Source organism: Rhinolophus ferrumequinum, chromosome 6 (assembly GCF_004115265.2).
Source record: "Rhinolophus ferrumequinum isolate MPI-CBG mRhiFer1 chromosome 6, mRhiFer1_v1.p, whole genome shotgun sequence".
Taxonomy (NCBI): domain Eukaryota; kingdom Metazoa; phylum Chordata; class Mammalia; order Chiroptera; family Rhinolophidae; genus Rhinolophus; species Rhinolophus ferrumequinum.
Window position 1 is genome coordinate 100,630,990 of NC_046289.1, and position 27,453 is coordinate 100,658,442.

The 27,453-nt window shown below is 36.0% G+C and overlaps 1 protein-coding gene across 7 annotated transcripts in view; it reads left to right on the top strand.

Annotated features, from left to right (window-relative positions):
* The window catches only part of PEAK1 (pseudopodium enriched atypical kinase 1), a 346,940-nt gene that overhangs the window by 157,316 nt on the left and 162,171 nt on the right, over window positions 1-27,453 (top strand). For 6 of the 7 annotated variants that reach the window (XM_033107849.1, XM_033107853.1, XM_033107851.1 and 3 more), the window contains 2 exons: window positions 1,117-1,197; window positions 12,798-12,948. The gene's annotated coding sequence lies outside the window, so the exon portion shown is untranslated. The remainder of the gene's footprint in view (window positions 1-1,116; window positions 1,198-12,797; window positions 12,949-27,453) is intronic. The other variant, XM_033107850.1, reaches the window with a different exon arrangement.

A 27,453-nucleotide genomic window follows, 5' to 3' on the forward strand; every position in this document is an offset into this window, starting at 1 on the left:
ACTTTGAGATTTTATTATATGTTTTATCCAGTTCCATGTCTTGGCAAGAAATATTTTAAAAATCGTGTCATTTCATGAGCACCTACTGTGTACTAGGCAGTGTGTTAGATACTTTATACATGTCATCTGATTTTATCCTTAAAATAATTCTACAAGGGTTGGTTTTAGCATTTCATTTTGTTTTTGAACAACCTGAGGATAAGAAAGATTAAGGGACTTGATCAGCTTTTGCACACATCTGTATAACTCAGCTTTCCACACCCATCTCAATGTCACACGTCTATATAAATTTCATTCTTTTAACCACCACTGATGATTAATTATGTGTTGAGACCAAAGGACCATGTGGAAGTCTCCTGTTTCCATTGTGAGAGTTACTATAACCCAGAGGCACTGGTTTACATTAAATCATCATGGTTAGTTTTACGTGCACTAGCATAGCAGGTGGACCCTCTGTTCCTGAGTGCAGTAAGGCTTTAATTAATCCTTTTTATTTTCCTGGGCCACTGTTTCTCATTTTTCTATTAGTAGTTTGCATTAGATTGGTAAATTGCTTAAGGTTCTAAAATCCCGTTAAGTCTATTATTTTGAAAAATTCAAAAACAGGTTGCTTGGAATTTACTAACAGATTTTAGAGCTTCACAGGAAACATGCTGGGTTTCATGACTCAGCTATAATCATATGCAAAATATGCATGTACGTGCAGCTTTCTGGGGGTGTGACTCATAGTTTTTATCAGACTCTCATAGTTTTGTGTACCTCACCACTCACCTTCACCCAAAAGATTACCAACTACAGTTCTAGAAGTATTTTTTCACAATGTAGTGACCTGCATTGCTTCATGCAGCCCTCTGCTGAGTAGTTACATCTTCTCTAACAAAGGTGTTGTGTTTCATTGAAAGTAATTTTTTGAGGTAAGGTTGCTTTTTGGCTACTTAAAGTTATAATACTTTCTATACTAAAACACATCTTCATTATTTTATCACTTAAAAACAAGTCTGTTGAATGAGTAAAAGTTTGACTCTGCCTTACGGTAAATTAAAGAATGTTCAGTTTTAAAGTGTGATTCAAATTACGTTCACTAATATGTATCATCCACTTTGCATCTTCCCATAGGAAAAGAGCAACTGTGGTCCATTTGTAAGGGAAGAAAAGGAAGAATGACAGAATGCCTGGAGTTGGAGCCACTTGAACTGGGTTTGTACCTTTTCTTTTCATAATGTAACAATTTATGCTAGTCTTGAATCCCTTTTTATCAATCTCCTGCCTTATTCCAGCAGCAGATCTTATAATTTTGTACCTTGTCTTCTTATGGAAGAGACAAGGATGAATAAGACATGCCCCTTTCAAAATATTTACAATGTCTCTGTGAATATGAAAGAGAAAATGATGAAAACTCAATAATAGTCTCATTTTCAGATAAGAAACTTTGAGAGGTTTGATAAATTATTCAAGGTCAGAAGCTCTTAGATAGTCAAGCTGGGATTAGAACTCAGATTTGTTGGCTTCAAACCCCCCTTGCCTTCCATTATGTCACAATGCCCTTCATTTCATTTCTGTTTAGTTGTGTAACTGCTGATAACTCAAGTAGAGGACCAGGACCCCATATATTTAAATAATTTTTCTGTAAAGTAAAAGGAAAGGAAAGCATTCTCTATTCCCCTACAGCTTAAGAGGTTAGAGAAGGGAACTAATATTGTAGAATACTTAGTGTATGCCAGACACTGTTATAGGGTCTTGCCGTGACATAGTTCCTTTGATTGACAATAACTAGGTGACATACCCTGTTTCCTCAAAAATAAGACCAAGCCAGACAATCAGCTCTAATGCGTCTTTTGGAGCAAAAATTAGTATAAGACTGGGTCTTATATTATAGTAAAATAAGACCCGGTCTTATAGTAAAGTAAGACCGGGTCTTATATTAATTTTTGCTCCAAAAGACTCATTAGAGCTGATTGTCTGGCTAGGTCTTATTTTCGGAGAAACACGGTACTTGGTATTATTATCCCTGTTTTAGGGATGAGGAGACTAAGACACAGAGAAAGGAGTAAACTGCCAGGATCACATAGCTAGTTGCAAAAGCAGAGTCCAGACCCTTTAGTGGGAAAAGTTATTTAGGGTTACCTCATGCCTGTTGACTTAGAATGGAATATCACACGAACCAAATGAATAGCTGCACAGTCTGACCTGAGCGCCTTTAACTGTGAACATTCTTAATTGGACTGTTAACAGTGAAATCATCATCACCAAAATAGTATTTCCATCTTCTTAATAAGTTTTTCACTGTAACCAGTTTAAGAGGGTAGTTATTTAAGCTGTGATGAAGAGAGATTTTAAATTCACAAAGTAGTGACCAGCATCATGTGACAGAAGGGACGTGGAGGCAGAGCCAGGCCCAGTCCTTTCTGCTCCCACCTCTCTTACCGACTTGTGTCTCTACGAGTGTCAACCTTCTTCTGCAACTGAGTTCATTGTTCCCTGAGTCTCTTGGAACTATAAAATTATCCTATCAATAAGTAGATTTTTATGCACTTCAAATGTAAATATCAAGGAATATTTCAGATGGGAAGTCTTTAGAGATCACCTACCTGCATCTTCCCATTTGACAGGTGGACAAACTGAGACCCTACATATGTATAACACTTTAAACATTCAAAGTCCTCTCACATACACTGATCTCATACAAGCCACACCGCAGTCTTGTGGATTAAATATTTTCATCGTCAAAATATATAAGGAATTCAACAACAACAAAATAATCCAATTAAAAAATGGGCAGAGGACGTGAAGAGACATTTCTCCAAAGAGGACATACAGATGGCCAGTAGACACATGAAAAAATGCTCAACATCACTAATCATCAGAGAAATGCAAATAAAAACCACAATGAGATATCACCTCACCCCAGTCAGAATGGCTATCATCAACAAGACAAATAGTAACAAGTGTTGGAGAGGCTGTGGAGAAAAAGGAACCCTCATACACTGTTGGTGGGAATGCAGACTGGTGCAGCTGCTGTGGAAGGCAGTGTGGAGGTTCCTCAAAAAATTAAGAATAGAATTACCATATGACCCAGCAATCCCTCTCCTGGGTATGTACCAAAAAAATCTGAAAACATTTATCTGTAAAGATATATGTGTTCCTATGTTCATTGCAACTTTATTTACGGTGGCCAAAACATGAAAACAACCAAAATGTCCTTTGATAGATGGTTGGATAAAGAAGTTGTGGTACATATACACAATGGAATACTATTCTGCCATAAGAAAAGATGAAATAGGACCATTTGCGACAACGTGGATGAGATTATTATGCTAATCAAAATAAGTCAGAAAGGTAGAGAACCATATGATTTCACTGATATGTGGGATATAAAGCTGAAAACAACAAAGAAACAAGACAAACAAATGAAGAAACAAAAACTCATAGATACAGACAATACTTTAGGGGTTACTAGAGGGTAAGGGGAGAGGAGGGTGATAGATGAGGGTAAAGGGGATCAAATATATGGTGATGGAAAGAGAACTGACTCTGGGTGGTGAACACACAATGTGATGTATAGATGATGTAATACAGGATTGTACACCTGAAACCTATGTAACTTTACTAACAGTTTTCACCCCAATAAACTAATAAAAAAATAAAAAAATTCAAAATAACAGGCATAATTTTGCCAGCATGAGTGCTGATTCACAGACTTTTCAATAGCAAACTATAGAGGTCTGATGTGATAAAGGCACCAGGAATCTTGTGTGCCCCTATGATCTGAGGCCTTGTTATTCCAAGTAGGGGAGGATGCTATCTAAAGATCATCTACTCAGAGCTAGTAACGAGGGTCAGTGTTCAGAGCCTATAAGAAGATCACATAAAACCAATTTTCAGTAGAGAATACTGACAGTTAGCTCATACTAACTTTCTAAAGCAAGATTTATCAGGTTGGTGCAAAAGTAATTGCGGTTTTTGCAAGTATTTTCAATTGCAAAAACCGCAATTACTTTTGCATCAATCTAATAGAATCCACATGAGTGCATAGAAGTATTTTGTGTCCCTTGTTAATTCTGAGATAATAAAAATTTAACAGAAGCATGAAATAGGAATAGGTTTGAGAATAGACAGTGCCTTTGGAGAGCATTTAATTATCTCCTTTCATTTTATGAAGAGAAACCAAGAATGAGAGATTAAATTACTCAGTATCAACTAGGTAAGACAATAGTAGGACTCAACTAATCTTTTTCTTATCTATCAAATAATTGAAGATGGAACTTGGGAAGTTGTAATAGGAAAGGACGGTTTTTTTTTTTATTGTTTTAAAATTTCGCATTAGGTGAAATTGACTTTTTTATTAGTTCTGGGAGCTTTAACCCATGTGCAGATTTGTATGTGACCACTACAAACGGTACAGGTAGTCTTGTCACTGCAGAAGTCTCTTTCAAGCTGTCACTTTTTGTTCAGATCTTCTTCCTACACTTAAGCTTTGGCAACCAGTGGTTTGTACTCTGTCACTTTAGTTTCAGAATGTCATACAAATGGAACTATTCACCATGAACCTTTTTGTGCATAGCTTCTCTCTCAGGTTAATATTTTTGAGATTCATCCACATTGTGGGTATAGTGGTTCATTTTTTTTCTGAGTAGTATTCCATTGTACAGCCACATGACCATTTTAGTCATTCACCTGTTAATGAACATTTGGGTTGGTTGTTTTCGTGTTTTAGCTATTACGAGTAAAGCTACTATGATCAGTTTCTTTAGAGAAAAGAAAAATTTAATTAAACGTATCATAGAGACACTGCTAGTGAGCTCCTAAAGTATTCACAAAGTTAATTCACTTTCTGCTTTGAAATAATTATACATTCACAGGAAGTTGCAAAGATGGTACAGAGATGTCGCATGTACCATTCACCCAGGCTTTCCTATTACATCTTATGTAACTCTAAAGAAATAGCAAAACCAAGAAATTGACATTGGTATAAAGTTTTATAGTTGTTTGGTATTTTATCACATATGTAGATTCATGTACCTGAGACTGTAATCTCACCATAAAGATTTCTCTCCTACCCTTTTATAGTCATTCTCAGTGTATCTGTCTATCTATGAGGTACGATCAAACAATACGGTGAATGTTTAAATTAAAAAAATGTATTACAGTAAAAGGCACATTGCCGGTAATCCCCCTCAAAATACTCCCCCTCGCTTCAAACACACTTATCCCATCGTTCTTGCCACTTTCTGAAGCAGTTCTGGAAGTCCTCTTTCCTGAGTGTCTTTAGTTGCGCTGTTGTGGCTGCCTCGATGTCCTGAATTGATTCAAAACATTTACCTTCTGTGGTCATTTTGACTTTGGGGAAGAGCCAGAAGTCACATGGGGCCAGATCCAGTGATTAAGGTGGATGAGGACACACCGTAATGTTTTACTGGACAGAAATTGCTGTGTCAGCAGCGAAGTGTGACATGGAGCATTGCCATGGTGGAGGATGATATACGGCATACTTTAAACACACCTCTCAACTGTAGCTCACACCCGACTGACTGCACTGAACAAGTTAAAACGTGTAACACACTGTTACTAAGGTTCGACGTGTGCCACTTCCCATATTGAAGATCCCTGCCTTTCCATTGGATGGCACTCGGCAGCAGCAGCATTCACCGTATTTTGTGATCACAATGAGGAAGGCTCCGTGTCACACATTGCTTGTGGTACAGCAATTTCTGTCAAATACAAACATTACAGTGTGTCCTCATCCACCTTATTAACCGTACCTGGCACTGTGCGGCTTCTCGCTCTTCCCCAAAGTCAAAATGATTCAGGACATCAAGGCAGCCACCACAGAACAACTAAAGACACTCACAAAAAGAGGACTTCCAGAACTGCTTCAGAAAGAGCCAAGAACGATGGGTAAGTGTGTTTGAAGCGAAGGGGAGTATTTTGAGGGGGTTAATGGCAATGTGTCTTTAAATGTAATAAATTTTTTAAGTTTAAATAGTCACCGTGTTGTTTGATCACAACTCGTATCTTTCTATCTACCTAAATATCTATCTGTCATCTATCTATCTGTCTATCATCTATCTATCTCGTGTATCTCTCTCTCTCTCTCTCTCTCTCTCTCTCACACACACACACACACACACACACACACTCATACATACACACACTCACTCTCTCCTCTCCACCATCCCTCACCCCCGGCAACCACCATTATGTTCTCCATCTCTATAATTTTGTCATTTCAAGACTGTTATATAAATAAAATCATATCATATATTACCTTTCCGTCAGCATAATGCCTTTGAGTACCATCTGAGTTGTGGTGTGTATCAGTAATTCATCCTTTTTTTATTGCTGATACAGTATTCCATGGTATGGATGTACCAGTTTGTTTAATCATTAACTTATTTTAGGATATTTTAGTTGTTTCTAGTTTGGGGCAATTGCAAATAAAGGTAATTATGGATATGATATTTTATTTTTTGTTTTCCATTTGTCTCCTTTGTTTTTCATTTCTCTTTTTTCTTTCCTGCTTTCCTGTGGGTTACTTGAATACTTTTTAGAATTTCATGCTTATTTACTAGTGTTTTTAAATGTATCTCTTTGTACGTTGCTGTGTAGATTGCATTTTGTATTCATAATATCATTATATATTCTTAATATCATGGCCTTCTGTACCATAGTACTGCTGGCACTGATACATTTTACTACTTCAAGTAAAGTGTAGAAACTTGACCACTATGTCTCTTTATCCTCCTTGGGCTATTGTAGAAATATGTTGTTTAATTTCTAAATGTTTGGGAATTTTCCAGATATCTTTTTGTTATTGATTTCTAATTAATTCCCTTGTGATAAGGGAACGTACTGTGTATCGTTTCAGTTCTTTTAATTTGGGAAGACTTGTTTCTGGCTCAGTAGATGATCTATCTTGGTAACTATTTCATGGACAGTATAAAAATTTATGCTTTGCTGTTTTTGGTTGTAGTGTTCTATAAATATCAATTCAGTTGACAGTGCTGTTCAAGTCTTTTTTGTCTTTGCTGGACTTGTAGTGAACTGTTCCTTCAGTTACTGAGAAAGGAATGTTAATATCTCCAATTGTATTTGTGTACTTGTTTGTTTCTTCACTCAGTTCTGTCAGTTTTTGCTTCAGTTATTTTGTAGTTAATTATTAACTATTTTGTAGTTAATTTTATGAATTATTATGTACAGACACATTTAGAATTATTTTATCTTCTAAATGAATTGACCCCTTGGTCACTATGAAATTTTCCTCATTATGTCTGATAATATTTCTTGTTTAATCTTTGAGCTTGTCTGACGTTTGTTAAGATTTCGATTTGCATGCTGTATATTCTATCCTGTTACTTTTAACCTATTTCCTTATTTTAGTGTGGGATTCTCATAGACAGCGTAGGTTTTGTCTTGCTTTTTCATTTGTCTTTTAGTTGGAGGATTTAGACAGTTTGCATTTAATGTATTTATTAACATGTTTGAGGTTGAATCTACCATCTTGGTATTTGTTTTTTTATTAACCCTTCATTTGAATTAATTATGGTTTTGGATTCCATTTAATCTTCTTTGTTGACTTATTACCTTATTGACTTAATTCTGTTTATTTATTTTTAGTGGTTACTCTAGGATTTATAATATGCTTCTTTAACTTATTACATTCTATCAAATAATATTGTACAACTTCTTTTATAATGTAAGACCTTTGCAACAGTATTATTCCATTGTCTCACAGTCATTTTTTGTCTCTGAACTTCATTTTGGATATTATATTGCTATATCTTCAAGTTCTCTAAACTCTTTTTACTGCAGTGTATAAAGTACTGCTTATCGCAACCTGGTAAACATTGTCATTTCAAATATACGTGTGTGTGTGTGTGTGCACATACCTTTAGAAGTTCTACTTATCTCACTTGGAAAACTCCCCGTCTCTCTCTCTGCTCTGTTGCTGTTTTTATTTACATCCTTAAATATAGAACATACTTATCAGAACCCTTTCAGTGTCTTTGCCTATTAATTCAGTCATGTTTGTTATTTTTCCATCTCTCTGTTTATTGACTGAAATTTTTCTGGTTATGGGTCACATTTTCCCACTTCTTTGTGTGTCCAGTAATTTTTAATTAAATGACAGATATTTGTGAGTTTTACGTGTTGCGTTCTTGATGCTGTGGTTGGACTTTCTCATGACAGGCCTTTTACATCGCCTATCGGTTTGATTGTTTCTAGGCCTCCACTCTTTCGGGCTTCTTTCAGGTGGGTTTATATTCGTTTTTATTTTAGGGCTACTTTCCTCCTGTCTCTCTGATGTGGCCCTTCTGGGGTCACTACTGATTGCCTTGTATATTTAATGAGGTTTTTCCATCCTCGCTGGAAGGAACTTGTTGAAATCTTGGCCCCATACCAGCTCTGAAAATCTTTTGTCTTACAGCTTCCTGGTAACTGCCTTTCTTTAGAAGTGGTTGGCTGGTCTCAAGAAATTTTACCCTTCTCATGTACAGGTTTCTGTTTAGCTAAATTCTCAAGGGAACCCTCATTTAAATTACTGGAACTCTTTCCCTCCTCCCTGGAACTCTGCCCCATAAATTCTAGCCACCTTGGCCTCCTTGCACTTTTTCTCTGTCTCCTCAAGTCAACAAGATTGCTGGGCTCTATTTGGGTTCTCTTCCTGCTGTGCTGGAGTGGTAAATTGCTTCCTGCCTGAGAGCCTTGGGTGATGGTGAGACTCATCTTAGTTTTACCCTTTTCTTAGGGTTTTCTGTCCTGCAATGCCTATGTCTAAAACTAGCCTTTTCCAATAGTTTATACTGTGTTCCAGTTGTTTGCAGTGGGAGGATTACTCCGGATCTGTTACTCCCTCATGGCCAGAAATGGGAGATAATTATTCTGCAATGAGTTTTAATGCTAATACCTTGGCAAAATTTTGAAGCCCTCAAGCAATTATTTTTGCTTAACATTTAACTATTGATTCACTTTTTCTCCATATTGTTATAAATGATCTTGTGTCGACTATAGGAACTATTATTTATTTTTCAATTCAGAGTCCATTACACTTTAAATCAGAAAATGATTTATTATACTTAATAAACTTCACAAGTCAGGAAAATGGATTTTGGAGTATATAAAAATTCTCTCAATATTATGGGATAGTCATTTTAAATATAAAATTATTATGTAACATTTCATTAAAAGCATGGAAGACTAAAGTGAGTAGGACTAAAACAAACCATTTGATCTAGTGCTTTAAAATATAAATCATATCATTTTAGAGTATAACCATGTTGAGACGACTTTGTATCAGGAACCAACAAACATTATCTGTAAAGTGCCAGATAATGCATATTTTATACTCTGTGGGTCATAGGATCCCTATCCCAGCAATCAGCTCTGCCTTTGCAGGGCAAAAGCAGCTATGGACAGTACATTAAAAAATGAGCCTTGTTCTGATAAAATGAGGCTTGTTCTGATAAAACTTTGATTTAAATTTCATATAAGTTTTATGTCTCAAAATATTATTCCTTTGATCTGTTCCCCAACTATTTAAAAATGTAAACTCTATTCTTACCTTGCAGGCCACACATAAACAGGTCAGATCTGGCCCATGGGTTGGACAATCCATGCTCTATATGATTAAAAAACTCCCAAGTAAGCTGTAGGATTCCTAGTAGACTAGAAATATTGTGTTGTAATTCTATGTGATATTTTTATTTGAACTATTTTCTACTATTAAATTAAACAGCAAACTAGGTGAGATCACAGAGTGCTGAGTCTATAGGGCTTTGACAGATTTTAGAGTGTTGGGTTGTATCGGGGGTTCCTCAGCCAGGGGGAATGCGGGCTAATGTCTAATTTATCTTACATCCAAACTGGCACTTTTTCTTTATTTAATTATGCAAGATTAAATTCCTTCTTTCCTATTTTGTTTTAATATGTCTATCTTATTAATGTTTCAAAATGAGCACATGTATCTGTGTCCTGAATTTAGTTATTTTGTGATGAAGTTACACTGGTTCTTATGAACAAAAAGTCTCCCAACATTACATCATATTTAATGTCAAGCTGTCCCCATGTACAAGGTGTAGAGATTTTTCTCCTTAGTTCACAATTTTGAGATTACAGCCTCGTTTCTTCATTACCTTTGCTTCTATAATGTCTTCCACATAGCCAGTTAGAACACAAAATCTATTCCAAAGTATATTCTCTTTATTCTGATGTAGCTTAGCATACTGGTCAGGTTCCTCTTCAAATGCTCAGAATTATTCTAGTACCTGCAGTAGTGTTGATATACACAGTCTATGATTGTGTTTGGTGTGACATCCATATAGTTAATTCAAGCCACACTTCTGAAGAAGGATTATGTAGTTCACATTCTATAATCATAAGTGTACTGTCCTGTTTTAAGGTGTATAGTTGAAGTTGTTTGTTGGCAATAGGCAAAATCCAGTGCCACAGGTGGTCTAGAACAGAGGACTTCACTTTGGGGAAATGCCGCGGTTGCATCACGGAGTATAGTAGTAACATGCGGCATGTAGTCATACGCTCTGTATGTCTTCATGATCTTTTCCCAACATGTTGGTGCCCTATCCAAAAAAAAAAAAAAATACAGAGGCAACTTATTTCTTTTTACTTGAAGAGAGCAGACCTTTGTTTTCAAAGATAAAATAAAACTAAGGATTTGTTCTAACAGCAGCTCTGAAGCAATAGAAAGTCAGCACCCAAAGAGAATTGGTATAGTTCATAACAAATTAAAAATTTTAAATAATTGTTATGTTATTGTTGTCATTACATAGGAATTGATAAATAGGTTTAAAACTTGGCCAATTTCCACATATTTCTGAGGGGCATGTCATGCAAGAGCTTTTCCTCACTAATTCCTATTCCATTGTTTTGATAACTTACTCTTTTTTCCCACGAACATTATAAGCTCATTCCCGTCTCACAACATGTGTATGCCCTATTTCTGGAAAATTCTTTTCCTAAATCTTTCCATGTCTGGTTCATTTCATTTACTTTCGACCTGAATATCATCTCAGAGAGCTTTCCTTGATGCATTATCTGAAATGGCATCTCCACCCTTCCAATTTGTAACACCCAGTTTTATTTTTTACAAGGCATTTTTCACCATCTGAAATTAGCTTGTTTACTTATTTGTCTCTTTCTGTACCACAGGGTAAACTCTGAGAGCAGAGATCTTGCCCTTCTTCTTGTCTATCTCTACTACTCAGAATATTGCCTTTCATATAGCAGGTCCTAAGTACCTAATTTATATATAGTTGGCAGGATGAATAAATGAAAGTATGTTTAATGCATGATTTGTAGAAATATTTGATATGCTATCATATATGGTGAATCACAAAGATGGGATACAATGAGTAACTTTACCCAAATTTGTTTCACCACGAAACTACTTTTTCTTTAAGCATTTAACTGTATTAGACATTTTAAAAATGTGATAGGGTCTAATGATACATCTAATTTACGTTTTTAATTTATATTTTGTAACAATTTCAAATTTATGCACAAGTTGTTAGAGTAGTATAAATAGTATAAAGTATTTGGAAAAAACAATTTTGGGGGCTGAGAGGAAAGAATGCATATGGATTATAGGAGGCTAATAGAACACAGCATTAGGAGAGAGTAAGGAGTTTTGTCACTAGCTAAACACCCTTGGGAAATCACTTTACTTTTTCTATCACTGTGTACTTTTCTAGGTTACCAATATATGTATACCCATATATTGAATTTTTCATATTCAAAATTCACACTGAAATTGGCATAAATTACATTTTTCTCCCTTAAAGACTCTTAATGGAAAGAAGACTAAGTAATTTTGCCACTGTGTCTGTAATCCTGGGCATCGCATTTCATCTGTATGTTGGTGATATACGTGTATTATTGGTAATACTTCTACATACCACCTAACGTTGTTATGTGCCTATAACATGTGCAAACACTGTAAGAACATTGGGTGTTGTTTTCATCATGAACAACCCAGCTGTGTTGCAGTTAGATATTGTTTGATGGTGCACAAACAAAAACTTCCTTTTTAAAATGCTTTTCTGTTGTCTTAAAATTGATTGAAAGGTTCAATTCTATAAGATGTAAGCACCATCAGGAATCATTTAAAAGTAATCACATTTATCTTTCTACTTTATTCCTTCAGTGATTTTCCTTGTATTTGATGATATAGAGAAAACAAATTAGGGGCTGGGCCAGTTTGAACATACATATACTTGGTGCCCAAGAGTTAGAAATAGATAGAAATGCATTAATTTAATTTAGTGACATTTTATATACCAAAGTACAGATACGTTTCATACTTGAGCCTAAAGTAAAACTGCAAGGTGGCTAGAGAAAATTTTGCATTCGGAGATACCTACTTTTATGTTTTACAAAGGCTGTATTAAAGTTGAACATTGACTTTCAAAATTGGATTTTTATAGATGTGAAGTAGAGTTTAATATTTCTCGTTAGAGAAATGCTCTTATATTTGTAGCCAAAAAAGGGGGGGGATACAAGGACAATAAATGAAGTGTTACAAAGTCTTAAGTGCGTCATTGCTAGTTTGATTCTTGTAAGTTACTTCGTTCTTACATATAACATGGATAATTCCTGAGTGTGTGAGGCTCTGTCCATGTCTCAACCTAAGTAAAGAAGTTACTTATTAAATGAATGAGACTAACTATTACTCTTGAGTGAGGATTAAATTAAGAATATTCTACAAGAAAAAAATATGCAATATATTTAAAACTAGTTTACTCTCCAGTTTAGCTCTATTTTATTTTATTTTATTTTTCTTGCAGTAAACATTGCTATCTTCAGAAAATAAGGTATGAGAGGCAAGGAAGAGAGGACATTCATCTTGGAAGGATCCAAAGTACTTTGAAATTTTAAAGGAATGTAATGATAGCTGCTAAAACTACCATAATGGATGAAGTACGTCAAATTTAACTGGTAACCAGAATTTTCGTATCATGTTACATTTCCACCAAGAACTTTAGATGACTTGAAAGGATTTCTTTTTAAATTTGAATATTTGGGTTACAACTACCAAAGTTCAGGTAAAGCTGGTAATTTTGTAACTTATTTAGCATCGTCAGGTTTTCTGTTTGACCCTTTCTGTGTGACCCTAATATTGATCAAAAGAATTGTTGGGTTTTTTTGCCCCAGGTTATGAACTTTTAGGAATAGATAAGCTTATTTGAGTAAGAATATGGCATAGGAATAGTATACTTACAGATTCATCCTTCACCAAATACTTTGTTTTTATTTCATAGAGATAACCCAGGCAACATAAATGTTAGTATCCTATCACATACACAAAGGTGTTTGAGTCTTGTTTTTTGAGCTGTATGTCATGTTGTTTTTTAGTTTCCTCACTTGAGTTGGTCTCTTGATCTTTTCCCCTTCATATTTGCTATCTTATTTTTATTTAATCTCATCTTCTTTGCTTTTCCTTCTCAGGAATTTAGAGTTATAAAAGACTCACAGATCTAGACAGAAAAGGAGATAGAAAGTTGAAATGATTATAAAATTATTTCTTTGTGTGAAATTATTAGGTTGGTGCAAAAGTCATTGCAGTTTAAAAGGTTAAAAATAATTGCAAAAACCGCAGTTACTTTTGCGCCAACCTAATACAAGGACTGTCACAGTTCAAGTGGAGTGGAAAGCAATTATAGGAGAATTTAAGATTCCTCGTTAGCCTTCCTAAGTCTCCTTGATCTTAACCCAGAATTGTTTCAATGCATGTTTTGTAAAGATTCGAATATTTGCAAATTTTTTATGGCATCCTAGTGAACAATTAGGCCTTTTTTTCATTGGAAGTCTATTAATTTGATTTTGAGGGATAATTCTTTGCTTGAGTCATTGTGTCTTGGGTACAACTGACTAAAACTAGATCTTTGCTGGGAAGTGCAGGAGATGTGAAAAAAATCAATCTAATACAGTATCAATTACTCGTCCTAATGAGTCTAAGGAATGCGGGACCTATTTCAAGAAAATTATTCAAATTGACAAGTGTAACCCAACGATAAATAATATATAAAAAAAGAATGTTCTAATTACTCTTTCCTGTGCTAACATTAACCTTGATTTTAAAAAATAACATCAATTTTTTAAAAATTCTCCAATTAAACCTCTACTTATGGCATAATTGGAACTTTTCCCTGTTTTTGTCACTACCAGCCATATAGCAGCATTTAGACATTTTAAAATGTCTAGTAAATACCTTCTAGTCCTTAACCATTAAAAAACATTAAGTGAAGTTGAAGAAAGTTACTTTTGAAACACAGCAGAAGTGAAAGTGTGAAGTGTTTACTTATACAGGTAGGATAATATGTAGAAAGCCCCCAGACTTTCCTGTCTTCTCCATTAATTATCTAAGTTTTCTTTACCCATTTAATTAAATCTGATTTTATAATCTTATATAACCACAGTTTCATTAATGAACCCCAAACAAACATTGTAAAAATTTTTACATGACACTTTACCACTCCTTATTAAACTTTTAATTCCATTTAAATCCATGTCTCAGGTATTTTTGGTAACCGTGGCTGGGATGGTTGAAATCCACAGATAGTGGGTATTTCTAATCATTAATTTACCCTTTTTTTACTATCAAATTTCTTTTCAGTGTTATAATATTATCAAGGAATAAATTAGATTAGGCTTTGACCTCTCTACAGAACAAAAGAACTGCGTCCCGCCCAGTTCAGAAGTCATATAACTCACATCCATGAGGTATATAAAATTAAAAAAGACCGTCTGCATTTACATATTTAATTGTTCTGGCCCCATCCAAGCTGAGTGCCTCCAAAATCTCAAATCTACTGTGGCATTTGAAGAGGAAAGGGAATCGGATTTCTGATTTGCAATTAACAAAATTTCTAAATTTGAAATTTAGGTTTCTAATTGTGCAGTCATGACTGCTTTGAGGAGGCTAAAATTTAAAAGATGGCATTGTAGCTATATAATGTTAGAGTTGAATGAAACACCCCGTTTTATCTTAAGCTCATTTCATTAGCTTACAATTATGGTTCTTGGGAGTGGGGGAGTATATTTCTGCAGACAGCAGGACTGCTCGGAGCAGTATGGTGTCGGTCTGGGATCTTAAACTCATGAAGTGTGACAGACCCTTAAAGCCTCCTCGGCTATACCTTCATTTAGGAAGACTGTCCTTATTGAAAGAAGCCTCTGTGTAAATTGCCCAGACAAAAAGGAATTAAAGATAATAATAATAATGTGTTTTGAGTGATTACCATGTGAAGCATTGGGATTAGTGTTTAATATGCATTAGCGTTAGGTCTATTTGACACAGGTCCTATGATTAAGTGTCTCCATTTGCCATATGAGGAAGCACATTCTCAAGGAATGTAAGTAAACTGCCCAACATCAGATTGTCAGTTAGAGATCGAGCCAGGTCTCTCTGACTCCAGAGCCGGAGCTCTTAACCAGGAGTTTATTCTAGTTTACAGATATTCAGGAGAACTTGTTGAAGTTGGTTCTTTACCTAGTGGCGGACAAGGAGAATGGCTTACTGTTAGCAACGTTCTCATTTCAGCTTTGTAAAATTATTCTCTCTTGAGATACATATTATGTTTCTTTTGCAGCATCAGTTTTATTTTGTCAGTAATTTATCATTGTTTTAATTATGTTCTTAAAGTATTACTATATAATATAAAAAAGATAATCTACTACTAAGTAAAGGTTAAGTTCTTGATGATATCAGTAGACCTACATTTTATTTGAGATAGTCACTTAGAGGACAGAGGAAGATGATGGATAAATGGGTGGGGGAAAAATGCAACACTAACATCTTTACTCAGCGGTCCTCCCTTGAGGTCTTACTTGCCTTTCTCTCTTTACTTTATCCCCAGAAAATTCTTCATTGTTTTTCAGTCTCAGAAACTGTTATTATCACTAAAAACCAAAATAGTGATGAATCCAGAGACCAATTTATTTTAAGGGCAGAAATTTCTGTTAAATTTACATATAGTCCTTTACAAATAGGTACTTATTTTAATTGTAGGAATCAAAGTACGTTAGCCTATCATCAGGTTTAAGATGATTACACCTACATTAGGACTCAACATATTAAACAGATGAATTCTCCCCAAAGTGATGTATAGGTTTAACTCAGTTCTTAAAATCCCAGCATGAGTTTTCACACATATATTTATTTCTACAAGTTTACATGGAAAGGCAAAGGAATTGGAACAGCTAAAACAATTTTTAAAAAAGAAAAATAAAATGGAAAGAATCAGTCTACCCAATTGCAAAACTTATTATATAGTCACAGGACTCACAATTGGTATTGGCAGCAGTATAGGTATATAAATCAATAGAACAGAATAGAAAACCCAGAAATAGCCCCACACAAATATAGCCACCTGATTTTATTTTTACAAAGATATAAGGGCAATTGAACGGAGAATAGATTGTCTTTTAATCAAATACTGCAGGAACAATTGGATGTCAGGCAAAAAGCACCTTAATGGAAGCCTCATACCTTATACAAAAATTAACTCAAAATGGATCGCAGAATTTAAATGGAAAGTACAAAAATATAACACTTTTTAGAAGGAAACTCCTTAGAACCTAGGGTTTGGTGAAGAATAATTAGACATGACACCAAAGCATGATCCATAAATGAAAATAAAATTGGTAAGTTGGACTTCATCAAAATGAAAAACTTCTGCTCTGCAGAAGATGCAGTTAAAAGGATAAGACAGAAGATTCGTATGTAGACTTATATAAAGAACTGTTAAACCTCAACAGTTAAGAAAACAACCAAATTCAAAAATTGGCAAAAGGCATGAAGAGACATTTCACCAGAGGATACAGTCTCTTTTAATATGGCAAATGAGCACATGAAAGGATATTTAGCATCACTTGCTATTACAGACATGCAGATTAATACCATGATGAGTTATCACTGCATACTTGTAAGAACAGCTGCAATAAAAAATAGTAGCACTATGAGATGCTGCTGATGATGTAGAGAAACTAGATCCTGCACACACTGTTGGCAGGAATGTAAAATGGCGCAGACGCTCTGGAACATGACTTGATAGTTACTTTCAAAACAACATAAACTTACCATAGGACACAGCGGTCACACCCTGGGCATTTATCCCAGTGAAATGACACTCACGTCCACAGAAAACATGAACTGATTGTTCATACCAGTTTTATTTATAGTAGCCCCAAGTTGTACCAACCAAAATGTCCTGCTGTGGATAAGTGGTTAAACAAACTGGTGCATCCATACGGTGAAGTACTGTATCAGAATATTATAAAAAGGAATTAAATGTTGATACACGCCACAATTTGGATTCATCTCAACAACATTATGCTGAGCCAAAGAGCCAGTCTCCAAAGGCCACCTACTCTATGATTCCATTTATATAGCATTCTTGGAATTACAAAAGTATAGTGATGGAGAACAGATTAGTTGTTGCCAGGGGTTTGGGAAGGCTCAGGGTCGCTGGGTGGGTGTGACTATAGAGACAGCACAAGGGAGAGCTTTGCAGTGGAGGAATAGTTCTCACATCGATTGTGGAAATGGCTGCAGTAATCTATATGTCATAAAATGACACAGAAATAACACACACATTGTACTGAGGTCAGTTTCTTGGTTTTGATATCATATGATATTTATGCGAGATGTGCGTATTTGGGCACAGTTTTTAAAGGGTACGTGGGGCCTCTCTGTACTATTTTTCCAACTTCCTCTAAATCTCTATTTCAAAATAAAAAGTTAAGAAAAAGAACCCTATCATAATAAGGATGATCCAGAAAATTCAGTCCTGTAAAATGCAAGGTCATGCTACCTCTGTGTTAATGAACTAACTAGCGTGAGCTACACGGGGACCTGTTTAGGAATTCTGAGGGTGCAGCTCTGAGTTCCAGATTTTCCCTACTGCATCTGGTGGCAATTGCCTTGTCTGAAATATTTTCAAGGGCATTTCCAGGTGTGGTGGCAGGCTGGTGGCCATCCAGGACAACGCCATTGATTCCAGGTGTCTTCCACTGAGCCAACTATTGCATGAATCTGATCTGAGCAGATAGGGCCAGGGGTGTCCTAGGGACACTGAGCTCCACTCTCCTGCTTCCCTGCTTCCTAGGGGGCATTGCTGGCTCTGTCCCACCAAGTTTTTGTCTCCCTTCCACATAGTCACTCTTCTTCCTCCATCATAGGAACTGCAGCCAAGCCCCTTTGCAAGCAGTGGTTGAATGAACTGTTGGCAGCCGATTGCATAATATCCAAATATATATGAGCAAATGTTTTACTTATTTATAATAGTTTTTCAGTGTGTTTAGTGTATCTTAATGAGATTTTACTTAAATAAGGAGAGTGTTTCATGTCCCTCGTAAACAGCTGTGTAGTGAGGAAAAGACAAAGGAGAACAAGAAAAGTTATTTCGTTCTTGCTTCCTAAACCAAGGGCAGAAAAATTTAAATGACCCTGTGGAATCTTTAGGAGAGAATGTTTAGAGACCATCTGGGTTATATCCCTACTTTCTGGTGGGAACATCAACCTACCTGACTGGTAGAGTAATTTCATGCCATTTTACATAGTGACACATCATACATTTAGTTGGGAAAAATATTATTTGCAACAAATGAAAAAAAATTAACTTAGTGCTAACATACATTTATGTGGTTTCTAGATATTCTAGCTCTCTTGCTGTAAGTGTGTCATGGAAGGTGCAGGGCGTACACAGAAGGGTACCAGACAGGTTCCGTCCTCGGGCTCACTACAGAGAAGCAGCCTAACGTATGAACAGACAGGACAGCAGTACATCCAGCACTTCACAGAAGTATGAGCAGAGGGATGTGACAGTGCTTGTCCTGCTTGGGGAGGGGAGAGAAGGTGTCCCAAAGCACAGAGCTGTTCTTTGTGCTGAATGTTACTGGATAAACAGGAGTTTACTGCCGGGAACGAGACACAGACAAAGAATCCTAGGCAGAGGGAATGATGTGCAGGGGTGTACTTACCTACTCTAGGGGAAAGAAGTCATAGACTTTTAAAGTTGAAGAGGTTATCCAAGGTATTTGATTTCAACATCCTTGCTTTACATGAAAGGACATGAAGCTCTTGGAGACAAGTGTACTGGCCTAATGTTACTGAGGCATTAGAGTCTCGCTGCAAGTGTGTTTTCATACTATGTAGACCAGAATATATTTTGGTCGGATATTACTCTATTCCAAAAAAGGAGCTTCCTCGTGTTTTCTTTGTTTATAAATCTGCTTTACTTCCAGGCTAAAATGTAAACAGGTATTATTTTTATTTTTTTTAATTTATTATGAAAATTTCCAAGAATCAAAAAATTCAAAATAACATAGCAAACATCTATTATCTCACCACCAAGAATTAATTGAATCTTAACATTGTGTCATTCTTGCTAAAATAAATAAAACCACTTAGGAACAGTTGAAGTCTTTGGATCACTCTCCAATCCCATTCCTATACTTACTTCTCCAGAGAAAATGCTGTATAAGGTTGGTGAATATATACTCGTATATGTGTATTCATAAGCAATATGGAGTGTGAATGATGATATACTATGCATATATTTTGCATCTTTCATTGGTGTGTGATATTCATTTCAATGTATTTTTCATATGAACTTAAAATAAAATAGAGTATAGAAGGGCAGGTGACATATGAGATCTGACAGTTATGTTCACAAACTCACCCTAGAAAAAGTGCTATGTACCTCATTGCTGAATATTATGGAAGTACCACTTTGAAGTACTCTCCTTGGGAAGCTAGGCACCAATGCCAGCGCCTAGTCCACCCTTCAAAGCCATTTTGGAACTCTTTTTCAGGAATGTCCATCAGAGCTGTTGTTGTGCTACCCTTGATGTCCTGAGTGTCATCCAAATATCTTCCTTTCAATATTTCCTTTATTGTTGGGTAAAGAAAGAAGTCATTGGGGGCCAGATCAGGTGAGTAGGGAGGGTGTTCCAATACATTTATTTGTTTACTGGCTAAAAACTCCCTCACAGACAGTGCCGTGTGAGCTGGTGCATTGTGATGCAAGAGCCATGAATTGTTGGGGAAAAGTTCAAGTTGTTTTAAAAAAAGTTCTAACTTTTTCATGTAGCCTTTTCAGCACTTCCAGATAGGAAACTTGGTTAATTATTGGTCTGGTTGGTACAAATTCATAGTGAACAATCCCTCTGATATCAAAAAAGCTTAGCAGCATCGTTTTGATTCTTGATTTGGACTGACGGAACTTTTTCGGTCGTGGAGAATTGGCTGACTTCCATTGTGCACTTAGATGCTTTGGTTTAAGGTTGTATGGGTACACCCATGTTTCATTACCAATGATAACATGGCCCAAAACATTGTCTTGCCTCTCCAAAAGGTCTTGGCAAACTTCGACCCTCCTTTGCTTTTGTTCATCAGTGAACTTGTGGACCATTTTTGCACACACCTCTCTCATGGCAAGATTTTCAGTTCAGATTTTCCTAACTGTTTCTCTATCGATGTTTACTTGGTCTGTTATGCTTCTCACAGTCAGCCGACAATTTTGACACACAATTCGATGAATTTTTGCAATGTTTTCGTCAGTTCTGCTCGTTACTGGCCGTCCTGACCTCTCATCAGTGATGTGTTCTCTCCCCTCAGAAAAACGTTTAATCCATTTGTACACTGCCGTTTTCTTCATGGCATTATCCCCATAAACTTGGACTAACATTTCCCTGATTTCACTTCCACTGTTGCCAAGTTTAACAAGAAATTTAATGTTTGTTGCTCTAATTCAAGCTCAGACATTCTAGCGACAGCACACAGAAACATCCAACACCACTCAGCAAGACACCGCCACACATCGAAAGGAACACAGCTGTGAGACACTGATGTACCCAGGTTATGACACCTTACCGAGCTGTGTGTACAGTGCTGCCAATGTAAGCGCACGGTGGCGAGTTCACAAACGTAAATTGTCAGACCTCGTACTATAGTTGAGATTCGCTGTAGTGTCATGGCTCAGTTCCTTGTGTTCTCTCCTTGCTACCTGAAGTGCCATTGTCTTCTTGTTAAATCCGCATTGTGTTTTGGAAGAATGTAATTCCATCATTCAGTGGGTTTTCAAATATATTTTTTAAGAATTTCATAGGGAAAACAATTATTCCTGTGGGCTTACATCTGCTTTCACAGTAGTTTTTAAAAATTCTTGACTAGTGAGATAATTGTAACAGAAATATTCTCTAATAGAGTCAGATGACCAAGAAATGACTATCTCGTGGGTAGAGATTCTCCCTGACACATGCATTGCCAGCAAGACAACAGTGCTGTGCAGTAAGAGGCTGGGTATGTTATATGGAGAGAGTTAGCCTCTGAAAACACCGCATGAGCTGACCCAGGAAGAGAAGTGTATCTGGACTTTGGGACAAGCTTAGAAGTTCTTTCCCCAGGGCCTGGCCTGGGGCATGATGGGGGTCAGGAGTGATGGAGGCAGAGACAGGAAGCTGCAGCAGTTGTGAGGAGATGATTACTGGGGGTGTTGGAAACATATCTTTACCCTTTGAGTCATGGTGCCAGCTGTAATTAGCAGTACATGTTTTAAGTTAACGACAATGAGCTGGAAGGCCACCAGACATATGAGGCCATAGACGAGCCCCTTATTTCTGTTACTAGAAGGGAAATTCACCAACCAGCCTTATAATAGTGGAAAACTGGAAATCTGTAAAAACGCTTGTAATAGACAAGCCAGTTATTCCAAACCTCACTGGTACTTTAATTCTGAAGTAATGTCCCCATGTAGTAGAAACAGACGAGGGAGGATAAACAGTTAGTATTATTATTCTGGCTTGTATGTTTTGAAGATTAATAATTCTGGCACATAGTTATAGGAAAGGTTATCTAAAATTTCCAAATTGTAAAAATGAAAGGAAATTTTTGATCCCTAAGAAATTCATTTTTCTTGGAGTCAGTCCCAGCTTTTGTTTCCTTTCATTGGTGTGTCATGTAGAAAGGAAGAAAAACATAAAACGTCTGGTGCTGTAAGCACTCTCTGATGATATGCAGTGGTTTGCTGTGTACCTGTGCTAAAGCTCGGGTATGTTGCACAAGAGGAATGTTTAAAAGGAAACGATGCAGAGGCTTTGTTTGGATGCAAAAATGGGGAAATGCACAGTCATTATCTTTATTTCCAGATAGATTTCTTAACTAGTATTTCTTCTGTCCACCATTTCTTGTCTGCCAAGAATGGAAAATCACCAGGACTTCTGGAATCTCATGCATACCCTCCCAAAAATCATCAGGCAGGTGTCCAAGTTAAAAAAAAAAAAAAAAAAGCGTCCAAAGTTACCAACCACAAAGAGGTGCCACACCACATTTACGAAGGTGGCAAGTGTTGGCAAGGATGTGGAGAAATTGGAACCTTTGTACATTGCTAGTAGGAATGTGAAATATTTCAGCTGCAGTGAAAATGTTAGATGGTCCCTCAAAAAGTTAAACATAGAATTACCATATGACCCAGCAATTCTACTTCTAGGTATGTACCCAAAAGAATTGAAAACAAGGGCTCAAACAAATATTTGTACATAAATGTTTTTATAGCATCATTATTCACAATCGCCAAAAGATGGAAAAACCCGTATGTCCAACAAGAGATGAAATATGAACAAAACTCTGGGCCAGTAAATAAAAAAGCTTAAATGAATTGGAAATATTTGTTGAAAGACTCAAATTACCAAAGCTCTCAAGAAAAGACAGACAACCTGAATGTATTAAAGAAATTGAATCTGGAGTTTAAAACTTTTCACTAAAGAAAACACCAGGCCCAGATGCCTTTTTTGGCAAACACAACCAAGCATTTAAGGAAGAAATAATTATTCTCCACAAACTTAGCCAGGAAATAATAAAGAATACTTCCCAACTCTTTTTTAAATAAAGTCAGTGTTGTCTTGATATTAAAACAAGCTAAAGATACTACAGTATTTAAAACTAAAGACATAGACACACAATTCCTAATAAAATATTAGCAAATCCAAATCAGCAATGTGTAGAAATGATAATACATTATGACTAAATAGACTGGGAATAGAAGATCGTTTTAATCTTCAGAAGTGAGTCAGTGCCATCCATATATCAACAAATGAAAAGGAAAAAAAACACTTGATCTCAGGAGTTAGATACTGCATCCATTCATGATAAAGAACTGTTAGCAAACTAGAAATGGAAGGTATTTCCTCAGCCTCGTAAAGGGCAAATATAAAACCTTACAGCTAGTATCAGATTAGTGATGAAAAACTGAACGCTTTGCCCATACGGGGACAAAGCCAAGGTGTCAGCGTTTTACTCGAAGTCAGAGCTAGTTCCATAAGGGAAGAGAAAAATGAAAGGAATGCAGACGAACAGAGAGAAATAAAGCTCTCTGCGTTTGCAAATTAAATAATTTTCTATGTAGAAAATCCCGAAGAATCTACCCAAAATATCTGTTAGTACTACTGCTAAGTAAATTTAGCAAAGTCACAGGATACAACATCATTGTATAAAAATAAATCATATTTTATATACTAGTAGTTAACAATTAGAAATATTAAAAAATACCATTTACAATAGCGCTATAAAACATGAAAAACAGGTGTAAATCGGGTAAAATATGTGTACCATCTGTGTACTGAAAACTTATGAAAGAAATCAAAGATCTCATTAAAGAGAGACAGATACTGTGCTCAACTATTGGAAGAGTCAATATTATTAAGATGTCAATTTTCCCAAATTGTTCTGGAGATTGAGCAAAATCCCTGTGAAAACCCCAGCAGGAATTGTTTTGTAGCAGTTGACAAACTGATTGTAAAATTTATTCAAAAAAGACAAAGGAACTAGAAAAGCCAAAACAATTTTGAATACAAACAAAGTTGGAGGCCTCAGACTACCTGGTATCAATATTTAGTATAAAACTACAGTAATCAAACAGTGTATTATTGCTGTTAAGAATAGATAGGGCGGCCGGTCAGCGCAGTTGGTTAGAGCGCATTGCTGCTAACACGGAGGTCGCCGGTTCACCCTCTCATGGGCCACTGTGAGCTGCGCCCTCCTTAAAAAAAAAAAAAACAAAAAAAACAGGATACATTGATCTGTGGAAAAGAATAAACAGTCCAGAAATAGACCTATACATTTATTGTCAGTTGATTTTTGACAAAGATGCAGAAGCAATCCAGTGAAGAATGATTAATCTTTTCAACAAATGGCACTGAGCATTTAGAAACAAAACCAAAAAGAAAGAGAAGATCTTTGCCCATACCTTGACATAAGCCGTGGAGTTAAAGGAGAGCGGGGATGGTAAGAGATTCACGTGTAAGAAACAGAGGAACTAGTAAGACTGCCATGAGAATGGACACATCAGAATGGTAGAGGGAATTATTGAAAGACAGTTCAATGAAGACAGTTTTGACCGAGGAGAATTATGTATTCCAGGGAATGTGTATGCATTATAAATCCGTACTCATTTACTTCACAAGCATATTAAGCACTGCTGTACTCACAGAACACTGTGTTAGATTGGAGGGACATTCTGAAGGTCCCTTGAGAGAACCATGTGAACAATAACAAAACGGTGATAAGTGCTGTCAGAGCGGTGCCGGGGAGGCCCGTGGAGGGGCGTGGCCAACACCTGCGCTCGTCCTCAGTGGGCTCCCACGCTGGCCCACTGACCTCGGAGTGCACGAAAGAATATTAATTGATCCTCTGTCCCTTCCAGGACTCTGAGAAATTGTTAATTTGATAGCTGAAATCCAATATGGGATCTCTTCCATCTGCTGCCATTTGAATCTGGGATAATTAACTCAGGCTCAAAGAATAGACAGTGAAGAAACCCGATGTGGTTTCCTTTTATCATTTTTTTAAATCTTTTTTTTTTCCAGCTGTCATTTGTTCTGCTTTTAAATGGTTACTTTTTCTCTTGCCGCTAGTTGCTTGCCGTTCTATACAATCTCTATCACACAATGAAAGCAGCAAAGGAGTTTTTTCAAAGAATGCCAAAAGTGTAGGAGTGAAAGACCTTTTTTTTTCCATGAAGGATTCTTCATAATGCTCCACATACATGAAAAAGAAATTGGAATTGCACGTGATCACTTGGCCAAGCTTTTGCGGGTTTCTAACGCACATTCTCATCTCTCTTTGAAGGATTATTCATTGCAACTTGTACTCACACTTTCCTTAAAGCAAGTACCACATTTATTCTCACCCACTCTTCTATTACATATCAAGAACGTTGGTGGAAAATGCTTCTTCTTAAAAAAAAACTGTGCCACCTACTCTAAGAATGCCACTGATTAAGAAAGTCACTGATTTCTTCTTAGGGAATAATATTAGGCTTTCCCCTGAGAGTGGGAAAAAAAATAGTAATGGGATGTAAAGAATGAAGATGGCTGTGTGTCATGAGGAAAATGTTTCTGCAGTTGCCATGGTAATAGCATGTTGGTAGTCAGGAGTTTATGATATCTTTGTGTGTGCCAAATATAAATCAGATATGAGTTGAATTCATTCTCTTTTTTGGTTCAAATTTAGTCTGACATGTGTGTTATGTAAAATATGCTTCTGATATAGCATATTCAGTTAATATTTGAAGAAAACAGGCAGTACAAGGGTCTGCCATGTTTACAGATCATACATTTGAGCCATAGAAGTAAAACTAGGGTAAATGATTCTCAACAAATGATTCCTAAAAACAAATAGCACAATCAGAGTACCCGGGCCTGGGCTTTCCTGTGAAATTCATAATTAGCAGAGCTAATTAATTTTTCTTAATTAAACCTTAACAGTGTTGGACTTAATTAATACTAGTGAGTGATGTCAGATGCTGAAAATGCATACTTTGAGACTTTATTTTAATGTATATGATTTCATTGGAATAAAACACAACAGGCAGTGTTTTTAAATTACGACACTTCTGTGTCACAAGGTATCAGTTAGCCTTCAGTTTTATGCTTTATAAGTGAGGCATGACGGAAATCTAGAGAGGGCATATATGAATTTTGTAGATATAGAGAATTTAACCAAATTTTCCAGAGCCTGAACTTTTTCACTAATTCCAAAAATAATGCATACAATGCAAACCTGACCTGCAGCCACTGCCTTTTAATGCGCACACAAACCAGAACAATAGGATAATCGAAAAATGACTAGAATATGTTCCATTCATTGAAAGTAGGGTGCTATTTTCCAATACTTCATCTCTTTATTCCAACTTTGTTAGCCATTTCATAGACTTACCCTGTGTATTTTCTCCCCTCTTAGATTGACTCTGATACATATTATATACTTTGTAAGAAGAGAGCCTAGAGGTTAAATGTCTTATTAAAACAGTAATTACTTAAATGGTTCAATAAATCTAACAGTAATTTAATGAGACCAAGTAGTTGCACAGCTACAACAGTGGGAAAGGGCTAATCAGAGAAAGTTTATCAGAGGAGGTTAGTTTTGAGTCAAAATTTAAAGATAAATGACCTTTGTGAGAGCATTTTGATACTATATCAAGTTGTAAAAATACACGTACCTATACAATTTAAGGAGATAAAGATGTTTACAAAGATTAAATTAGAAAGGTGTTCACTAAAGCATGTTTATATTAGGGAAAATTTGGAAACAACTTAAACATCAAAATATAAGGAACGGTTAAATACTTTTTGGATAAATCTAGAAAATGAAAAAATGTATCACTTTACAATGATATTCTACAAGAATATTGATATGGAAAAGTATTCATTGTATATTGCTTAATGGGGGAAAAAGCAGGATTTTGATTGGAATTAAGATCATTTCGGGGGAAATTGGCATCTTTACTATGTTGCATCTTCCAATAAATGAACACAGTATGTTTCTCCATTCATTTAGGTCTTTGATTTCTTTCACTAGTGTTTTATCATTCTTAGCATACAGCGGCTATACTTGTTCTCTCAGATTTATACACAAGTATTTCTTTTTTTTTGGCACTGTTCTAAAAGGTATTTGTAAAATGTTCATTTACATATTGCTTGTATATTGAAAAGTAATTGATTTTTGTGTGTTGACCTTCTATTCTGCAACCTTATGATACTCACTTCCTAATTCTAAGAGGTTTTTTGTAGAATATGGGGTTTTTCTATGTACACAACTTCATGTCATCTGTAAATGGGCACAGTTTTATTTCTTCCTTTCCAATCTGTATGCTTAATTCTTTTCCTGGCCTTATTGCACTGTCTAGGACCTTCAGGATAATGTGGAATAGGAATGAGAGTGGGCATCCTTGCCTTGTTCCCTATTTTGTGGGTGTGTGTGAGAGGAGTGTTCAGTTTTTCACTCTTAAGTATGATATTAGCTTTGGTTTATGTAGATGCCCTTTAATCATGTTGAAGTTCTGTTCTAATTTGCTGAGAATTTTCATTATGAATGGGTATTGGATTTTGTCAAATAAAATTTCTACATCAATTGATACGATCATACAGATTTTCTTCTTTGGG